This window comes from Alligator sinensis, unplaced genomic scaffold, assembly GCF_000455745.1.
Source record: "Alligator sinensis unplaced genomic scaffold, ASM45574v1 scaffold288_1, whole genome shotgun sequence".
NCBI classification, from domain to species: Eukaryota; Metazoa; Chordata; order Crocodylia; family Alligatoridae; genus Alligator; species Alligator sinensis.
In genome coordinates, this window is record NW_005841876.1 from 1263546 (window position 1) to 1274038 (window position 10493).

Below are 10493 nucleotides of genomic sequence, written 5' to 3' on the forward strand. Positions count from 1 at the left end.
GCTAGCTCTAGGCACTTCCCTGCTTAGCACCTAGGCATTCTGGATTGCCTTTTGGAGACATCTGTCTCCATGGTGTTTAGGTGTTTAAGCCTGTGAATTTAGATGGCCCTTTTGGGGCTTGGCCCCTAGTTTTTAGGTCTTCCAATACCTAAGAGTAGCCACCTATGAGAAAAATGTGGATCTGGCCTGAATTTCACAGTTTTTCTAGGCTTCCCTAGAGGATCAGGATTATGGTTCTGTTTTGTTTTTTTTTTATGTTGTGCAGCATGTGTTCTTGTTCCTTTCCTCCCAGCCAAAGATTAGAACTCTTTTTATATTATTCAAGGCAGAGTTCAAGGAGTCAGTGACGTACTTTCCACCAGCTTGACACACATGCCTATATATTTACATATCACTTTTTGCAATACACTCATACTAAAATGATTTTAAAAACTTAAACAGCAATAGGACACAAGCTTGATTGGTGGCAAAATTCAAATGAGATTGAAATGTGATTAGAGATGTCTACGCAATTTCTTGTAACTACGTTTTATATATACCCATAATTTAAATGAGTCAGCTCTAAAACATTATCTGAATTCTTCCTTTCACCCCAAAAAAGGAATAGCTAGCACATTTTTTTATTAACTGCAAACTCAGAAGACACAGCAGAGTTTTAAACGTTCAACAAGTCTTGGCAAGCTAAATGAGAATATTCATGGAGTGGAAGGATACCTTGAGAGGCAAAAGGAAATGTCCAAAACAATGCTGTAGGACAGGAAAAGACACTGGCCAAGATTTTTATAAAAATACAGGCCTGAAGTTAGACTCAAATACATCCATTTTTAGACACTGTAATAAGTTATTTGATTTGCAAGACTTCTGAGGACCAAGGAGGACTCATTGACATTCAGGGGAGCTGCTGAATGGTCTGAAAAATGAAGGCACTTATTTCAGTGCCTAAATTCAGATTTCAGGTGTTACCTTTGGCCACCTAATTTTGATAACTTTATGTCATCCAATTTTTTCAGCAAATGGTTTGAATAAATGATAAGGAATGTAACAAGGACATAACAGAAGGAAACCAAAAAGGGAAATTGTTTTGTAGTCCTTAAATCCTCACTACAGGATCTCTACTTTATCATCTTACTTATTCCTATAGTACTTAATATAGATCAGGGTGGTCAAAATGTGGCCTGGGGGCTGGGTGCAGCCCACCAGGCCATTCTATCCAGCCCATGGGGCCCCCCCAAAAGTGTGAAAATTAATATTTATCTACCCTGGGCTGCCTGTCATGCAGCCCTCGATGGCTTGCCAAAACTCAGTAAGGACAAAATAATTGCCCACCCCGATATAGATTGAATATAGCAATTTTATATCCAACATGTAAAAAATGCTAGACAACTGTCCCTAAAAATGACATCCACACCAAATCACTACACCAAAGAGATATTTTGAAAGAATCCATGTAATCAAGACCAAATTCTAAGGGCTGCCATTTTAGGTAGTAACAATATAATTCCCCCCCCCACCCCCAAACTAGTTGACTAGCACGAGGTCACCGGAGAGATTAAAATATCTGTCCCTAAAAATCTTTGGCCTGTATTAAACATTAAGGCTGCTATATTTCTCTGACCAGAAGCATTGGTCTGATAAAACACTAACTCATGTCAGTTTGGGGGACATGGAATCCACAGTTCATCTACTGGAAGACATGAGCATAAAAATAGAATCTGTGGGAAGCGGGAACCGTCAGGGATTAAAGCATCACAGAAGATTCTGTTTTCCTCATTAAGGATACTGGACCTCTCCTTTAGTTTTATTTTTCACCTCTTTCCAGTTGTAAGGTTATATGTCATTATTCTGTACAGACAGCAATTAAAGTTCTTGTTTTGCATAATCTGCATACCGTTTCATAAATTGTTCTGGGTCTGATGAAAAAAATAATAAAACGTTAAGTAAGAATGTCAGAAAAAGTGAATACCTCTCCTTCCAATCTGTATATTTCAATTATCAACATGTAACATTCCCCTCCCCCACCCCATCTATATACTTCAGTTATCAATATGCAAAACAAAAGATTTGTGTCCTCCCCTATGACTAGGTCTCCCTGCCTGCAGACTTCACGCACCTTGGCTATTCCCTGGTGTGTTTTCTAGGTTTCCCTGCTTCTCTCAGGCACTTCATTTCTCAGAGCTACTCCTGGGTACAGCCTTCCTGCCTGTATTCCCCACTGTGAACTTTGTCTAGCTTGGCTACTCCCAGGTGCAGCTGCTAGGCTGGTCTTCTCCACTTGGGTTCTTCCTTTCTACAGTGACTCCTGAGTGCATCACCCCAGCCTGAGTTCCTCACCCGAGCACTTCATCTCTAGGCTACTCCTGGGCACTGTGTTCTGCCCTCTTGGGTTCCTGCCTGTGCCGCTGCTGGGCTTCAGGTCCCTGGCCTTGATCTTCAGGCTCCTGTGCCCCTATCTCTGGGCCTCTTTGCCCTAGCTCTGGCCCTCTCCAGGGTATAGACCCCTAGCCCTGATCTCTGGGCTCCTTTGCCCTATTCGTGGCTGCAGCCTTGCTCCCAAGCTTCTTGCCCTCTATGTCCTGTTCCCAGGTTTGCCCTGGTCTCAGGCTCCAAACACTGCTCCCAGGCTTCTGGCCCTCTCTGCCCTGCTCCCAGGCTCTGTGCTGCTTACCCCAGCTCAGCTGTTCTGCTAGAAGCCCTGCTGCAGCCCTGCTGCCAGGAGCTCCTCTCTCTGTGCCTCCCAGGGCTATATTCCATGACCAACTCAGGCCTGGGCTTATATGCCTCAAGCCTAGACCCCTTCTGTTCAGGTGACTTTCTAATTTTCCCTGCTACAACTGCAGGCTGCTTCTCCCACGGCCTTTCCTCTTCGAGTGACAAGAATGCCAAGTGCCCTGTCACACGTGAGTATATTAGATTTTACACTAACAAATACTATGGAATTTCAAAAAACCCTTACACTTCACAGGTCACTTTAGGAATTCTTAACATGAACTTTGTTTTTGATTTTTAGGGGATATTGTTACCTGTTATAGAAAAAGATTTTGCGACAAAGTCTTGTGGCCATATCCAACAAGGCATCTCACTTATAATTTTTACTGAAAGTAATGGGAGTTACATTACCTACTATAAAGAGGAGTTAGGAAGCTAATAACTTTTTGGAATTGGACATTAGTTTTAAAATGATTATCTTTACTGGAAAAAAAAAACAGGATTTTTTGAGGAGTGTAAACAGCAACTACTTGTCCAAAAGAAATGAACATTTTTGAATTATTATAATGTTGTGGTGTCATGCAAATGTTAACCATCAAAGCAGCAAACATTTTACTCTGCATTTTATTGTCACAAAAATGGCTGAGTCGTTTTGTATTTTCTTTTTTCAATTACTCTTTGGGTATGATTTTATCTCCCAAAATTCAGGCACTCTAAGCCAAAAAAAGTTTAAGCTTAACTTACAAGGCACTGAAAACAGAAGACTGTTGTAAACTGTGGCACATCATTAACTATATTTGTTCAAATAACACTGCAATTTTCTTAACTGTGATCAGTCACTGTTAGTCTATGCAGCTTTATGACCCAGGAGCTCTGTCTGAATTTCATGAGAAACATCTTTTTTAAGGATTCATGTCATCAACCAGGTCAAATTAATCAACTGAATACTTAACACTCTTCTAATGGGAACCATATTCGTATTTTCCTTCTGTAGTAAGTATAAAATCATGAAAAGACTATTCAGATTAGAAAAAATGCCTTTAATATAACTCTTTGTTGAGAATGCCAAAATTTAAGCTGAAAAGCAGATATTAATGTCATTGGAAGAGGTTATTTTAGGGAAAAAAATTGCTTACTGAGTTTAGCCTTGAAAGACATTTATCTAATTTTAATAGTGGTCTCATAAGGCATCAGCTACAAAAGCTTTTACCACCATACTTAAAAATCTAACTTTATAATACAATACACGTCAGCTGAAAATAATTGTAACTAAAATAAAGTTACAATTACCAAACTTAGTGCTGACATTTCAAGGAATAAGAGCCCCCAATTACACAGATTTCTCCGTTCCTTGCGCAAGAGCATACTACATTAATGATTACACTGAGACTGGAGAGATTGTGCAAAATGGGTCTCCAAGAATTGTGTAAGTGCAAAAAACCCTTTTCTTCTTCAGACTTACTAGACCTCTTGATTCAGGGTCTCAAGTTAGAGACGCTAGTAATACAGAAATATACAAATACACAGTAGGGAAACAAGCAAAGTTGTTTAATGCTTAAATGGCAAAGAAAAAGCAATAACAAGCTGAACAATTAATTTTCTCCTACTTTTTAGAAAAGCATGACTATTGTAAAGTATACACAGAGAGTGTCAGCTCTGCATAGAAATCTATCACCTCAAATTACAAAGATATATTAATGAGATCATGAAATCTCCCTTTTCCCAATAGTATTAGCTTTATCAAAAATACATTTATCTTGAAATAGGAAGAGTAATTTATTATACATTAATGTAATTTAATGTAAACCATATTACTGATATGTGCACAGTCAGATAATAAATGAGATAGCATTATATTGGCTGTCTTCTTGATAAATTGCTTATGTTTTATGTAAAAAGTATGCAATGTTGAGAAACTGAGAGAGAGAGAAAGAGAAGGAAAGAGAGTGAGGTAAAAGCCTGTTAAAAGATACTGGAGTTACTTCTTCAAACCAGTTTGAAGGTTAACTACATACATCCGTTTAGTATGAAATGTTCCAGTGTTCTCAAATGTCATTAGGCTCCTTTTTATTCCAAACTAGGTCTTTACTCAATTCAGTTTCCTTCATGAATTTTTTTTACTTCCTTATAACTCCCTTGCAAACTCCCCGTTAAAAATAATAATTCACAAGGATGTACAGTGACCAGAATCTGAAAAGCAACAAATATAGCTACAAACAAGAGTGACATGCACTGGTGAATAAGAGGGTCTTCTGTGAACCCTCTTGTTTTTCTCATGAAACATAATTTTCATTTTCATTTTGTTTAAAACTGTAAAAAGTTTCTCTCTCTTGCTTGCTGAGATGATTTTGAAAATGTAAATCAAGGGTCAAAAAGAAAAAGCAGCTGGACTCCACATCTGGAGCACAAGATTCAAAAGAAATCTAAGCATCTTATAGTCAAGGATTGTTATTAGTATTATTATTTTAACAATTAGTTATTTACTCAAGTTCAGATGCACCTCTTAGAATCATCTTACCAGTGTTTCCTTAAATCATTAGGCCAGCTCTTGATTTAATGAGATGATAGCAGACAGGTGTCAACTGTGTTAAGGACTAAAGTTATGGCAAAATGTTATTTGCACTTGATAGTGCTATGTCTGACTGCTAAAATTATCAGCTCATGCTGAATAGGGATGGAATTCATAGCTGCTCGTTCAAAGCTCGTCTTCACTGCAAGGTCAAAGCTCAAATGCTGCCTTTAATGCAAGTTCATGTTAACCTGTTAGCTTTAGCATAGTCATGATTTTAAATGGAATCACTGACCCTCTGACTGGTGTAGGACAGTGGTGCCCAACCGTTTTCCCCACTCGGACCAGATGAATAGTGCTCAATCTGTCAATGGGCCAGATCCAGCCAGTGGGCCCAATCCAGTGTGTGGGAAGGTGAAATGGGTCTGATCCAGCCATGATGGGGGTTGAGGAGTAGCCCAGCCCTGACTAGGCCCTATGAGGGAGACAGAGAGGGCTAGTGGTCTGGCCTGACCCTGCTGAGTGGGGGTAAGGACAATGGCCCAGCCCTGATTTGGCTACACAGGAAAGGAAGGGGACATGGGCTGGCCCTGACCCGGCATAGGGCCTGCATAGGGCCTGAAAATTTGTCAGTGTTACTTGCCATTACTTCCCTGCCACCAAATTTCCCAACCAGTGGCTGGGTGTCATGGCACCAGAGTTTTAGCATCCCCGGTATAGGATAAACTTGAGTGAGTACAACACATCTACTGCTAATATGACCACCCTGCACTGTGAATGCAGATGAGCTCAACTGAAATGCCATTTGCTTTCCAGTTCCTCCCCAACTCCCTCCTTGTAAGTCCAGATAGAATGGATAACTTCTCCAACAATTCAGTGACAAAAATGTATAGGGTAGGCTAGCATACTGCAGTGGGGAAAAAAACCCCATAGGATATGCCACAGGTCCTACTGACACACCCATGTGAGTGTTGCACAAATACGAACAGAGAACTCTGGTGTTAATATTGTTAGACCAATACAGAAATCCGGGCCGCTTGAGCTAAAAGATACTGACAGCTGTAGTCAGTTGTTATCCCCATGTCATATGGTCACAGGGGGGAGATGAGAGAGGCATTTTCCAGTGTTTACTGATGCAGGAATACTGAGCCTGGAGTTGGATCCCAGATTCTGAGAACTGTGCTCTAGCGTTTTCAATCCCCACTCTGACTCTGCATCCTTATCCTGTATCCCCCAAATCCTGGTGCCTAATTCAAATTCCCTGTCAATTCCACAACTATTTTAGTCCCAATCCTGAGAGACAGCTCTTTGTCCTAGTCTCCCTCTTCACCACCCATATGCTCCCAACCAGTCCCCTCCTCCCCTGCACTGAAGTCAAGCTGTTTCCCAATTTACTAGCCGCAAACCAATGCTTACCCCCTCTAAGCCCCCACCCCCAGTGACACACGCACACTTCATCTGGTTCTGAAAAAATGACTAAAACATTTTTTTAATATTTTCTAAAAGGAAAAAAAAAAGAATCAGTCCAAACAATTTAAGTCTGGCAAGATTAGAAACACCTGAAAACAAGGTCTAGTAACAAAACTGGTCCATTGATAGCAGCATCCATACCCTGCCTGTAGTACCATTACAGATTTACAATACTAAGCTAATTAGTTCTTATATATAAAATATTCAATCTAAATGAACAACCTCAAAGGGAACATGACTGTCAGCACCTGTGGCTGAAGTCACAAAGCCTTACATTTCAAAATAAAAAAATATATAATGGCTCACAACTGAATTGGAAGCCTAGGAAATACAACCTCACATTGGAAAAGAAGCGCAGCATTTAAAGGATGGTTTTCATTCTTTCCCAAAGTTTGTAGGTATGTAGAGAACATAACTCCCACCTAATAATGATGCATTTTTAAACATCTGTTTAAAACATCTGTTTTGGGTCCCCCTACCTAAAGGATGTGGAGAAGTTGGAGAAAGTCCAGCATAGGGCAATGAAAATGGGGGGAAAGGGGCTGGGGCACATGACTTATGAGGAAAGGCTGAGGGAACTGGGCTTATTTAGTCTACAGAAGAGAAGACTGATGGGGGATTTGATAGCAGCCTTTAACTATCTGAAGGGTGGTACCAAAGAGGATGGAGTTGGACTGTTCTCAGGGTGGCAGATGATAGAACAATAAGAGATGGTCTCAAGTTGTTGCAAGGGAAGTTTATGTTGGATATTAGTAACAACTCTCTCACTAGGAGGGTAGTGAAGTACTAGAATGGAGTCAGAAGCGGACTGGCCAAGACCTAGAGAGGGGGTGAAATCTCCATCTTTGGAGGTTTTTAAGGCCTGGATCAACAAAGCCCTGGCTGGAATGATCTAGTTAGGGATGGTCTTACTTTGAGTAGGGGGTTGAACTACATGACCTCCTGAGGTCCCTTCCAACCCTAGTTTTCTATGATTCTATGATCTTTTAAAACCAGGAAATTCTCCAGAGCCAAAAAAAAGTGGATGTTTAAAGAGAATTCATCTCTGGCATCCTGTTTAAAGCATATGCACATCTACAGAAGCAGAGGACTATGTGGAACACTTGTAAAAGTTTAATTTGTTTTCTAAGTGTTCACTGGACTCAAGTTGGGTAGGGGTTATGAACTGTCTCAACCCAGAAGGCATTTGGAGTATGGCATGGTATACCAGTCTCTGTAGCCAAAAGCCCACGAGGGACAAAAGTGACTGGCATTAATATTGGCCACTTCTCACTCCATAGTCCAAACAACCAAAACCTATTTTTTTCTCATCTCTGTAACTCCACTAAACCTGTAGGGATTTTAGGTAGTATAATATATATATTTGACTCTGATGGACTGTGAGATTTAGAAAAGATTCATGTTTCTTCTCAAGTTATGCCTTTTGTTTTCTTTATTTTACATTCCAGTTTGTACATTACATTCCAGATTGTGCATTAATATGTTCAATCCTAAATAATATAAAGGTTTCAAAAGGAAAACAGACTGGGAAAAATATGCATCTATGAGTACACTATTGTAAAACCTTGTGATTATTGACATGATGGGCAACAACATGTTGCTATCTGTTAATTCAAATTTTTCTGCTTCTGCAAAGATATCACTGCTTATGTTACTGAAAAAACTGGAGAGGAATTACACTCTCCCACTCACTATGAAAAAGCATACGAAATTTATTATATGATATATTGTAATCTGTACAGCAAACTGCAGTAAACTATTAGGATTGCACTCAGCCAACAGAAATTTTCAGTGAAACAGGCCATTGATAGAAAAATTACAGCAGTAAAGACACTGAATTAATGAGTGTTATGAGAGTGCTTTAACTATGCAGGGCCAAATTCAGCTCCCAATGGCCAAAATTCAACTCCCAATGGGCCCCCTACTGTGTATCAATTTAATCCAGTGACTATTAAATTCAAAATGCAGAAAAACTGTTGTTCTTGGACCTATCATGGCCTGATATTTAGGGTACTTTTCCAGGAAGTGGAGATATAAGTGAGAAAGGAAAGGCTAAAACTTGGGTTTCCCACTCCCTGGGAAGTTTCACTGGCATAATGGGTTAAAAGGTGGGAGGCTCCTCCTCCTCTGGTTTTTGTGATTTAAATGGAGTTACGCCCTTTCTTTGGTAGAGTAGGATGTCTGACCTGTGCTAATGGTCTGCAATACCACATACCCATCTAAACATGGGGTTGGTTTTGGGCTGTAGGATCAAATGAATGGGAGCTGGACTTTTCTATTACATGGTGGAATTCATCTTATAACTGTAGAAGCAATGAAGCATTTATAATTGAAGTATTTTCAAAAACTTAGTCGGGCACTACTATTGAATTAGTTGGGGAAGTTGTAAATTTCTAAGGCAAGACTACTCTTCAGAACATTTTCATCCCTCCCACCATATAACCTTAAATTTAAAGAAAGATTATCATACAGAAGTTATTTTAAGATATTCTTATCCTATAGGCTTAGTCACTGAAATACCGAAAATAAAATCATCTGGGCGGTATCAACCTGCTTCCATAATAAAAAGTATAATTTTTCTCTCTGTGGCAAAAAGCTATTCTTATTGTCAGGCTTGTTTTCCCCAGTGCAAGATACCATAGGATTGGCGTTACAGCAAACCTCAAGAATTATAAATTATAGCATTTATTGAAGTCATTGTGATCGACTGCTATTAGTGTGCTTTTACCATGGACTAAATGAAAAGAATAATTTCTGAATAAGTTGTCAGTTAGTGTCTTTCACCAATCGAATATTACACAGTATCTAAAAAAATTAATGGGGAGCTACTGAAAACATGGGAAGCTATAGTAAACACAGAATTTCTCAATAAAATATAATCAATTGATAAATTATTCAATTCAAATAACAAAATAGATGCATTTGACTAATTTCTTTTAAGCTAAAAAACCTTTCCTTTGACACAAGATGGAAAAATGTCATTGTAGACAGCCAAGGAGTCAGTATTTTCAAGTTGATTTATCCTGTATATAAGCCCCCTTTGACAATCATCAGCTTTTCCAAACCAGATATATATTTGACCTTAAAAAGAACCCCAGAACAACATGCATATTTTCAATACTGAGGGGATTTATTCATCTTGTTTGACCTGTTATATTTTTCCATTTTACACAAAGATGACAATGGTCTCTCAATAGTGCATTTAGAACACCTCATTGAAAATAAATGAGCCATGGCTCTCACATGGGTACAGTATGTTCTCTAACATTTCCCCAAAGTAGCAAGCACTGGCTAAAAACTGCACAGCTTAAACACAAAAGATACATTCCCGAACACGTCTTTTGAAATCAACAAAGTAATCGTTGTGTCTAATGCCTTAAGACTGATCATTATGCTATTGAGTCTGGAAAAATAGCAATCAGCCACTACAGACTGGAAGCTGTTAATATGATACCTGAAGAGGCAAGGATTTCTTGTGGCTACGACATCACTCTTACACTAACCTCAAGAGCATTTTGATATATAAAGTCAAAGCTAGTGCCGCCAACTACCCTACAAAAGCATCACTGGCTTGGCTGGGCAATTGCTACACACTCTGTCCTGATGCAACAAAGCACCCAAGTGTTCAAGTACTCCATATTGACCCAATAACTCTCATACTAACTTATTAACTCAGAAAAGAAAAGCAGGACATTACTGCAAGCTACAAGTATAGGACTATGTACTTTTTCATTTATTGAAGCAGTTTTGTGCTCCATCAATCAAGTTGTATATTTAACCAATATAGATTAATGTTTGACAGGTAGTA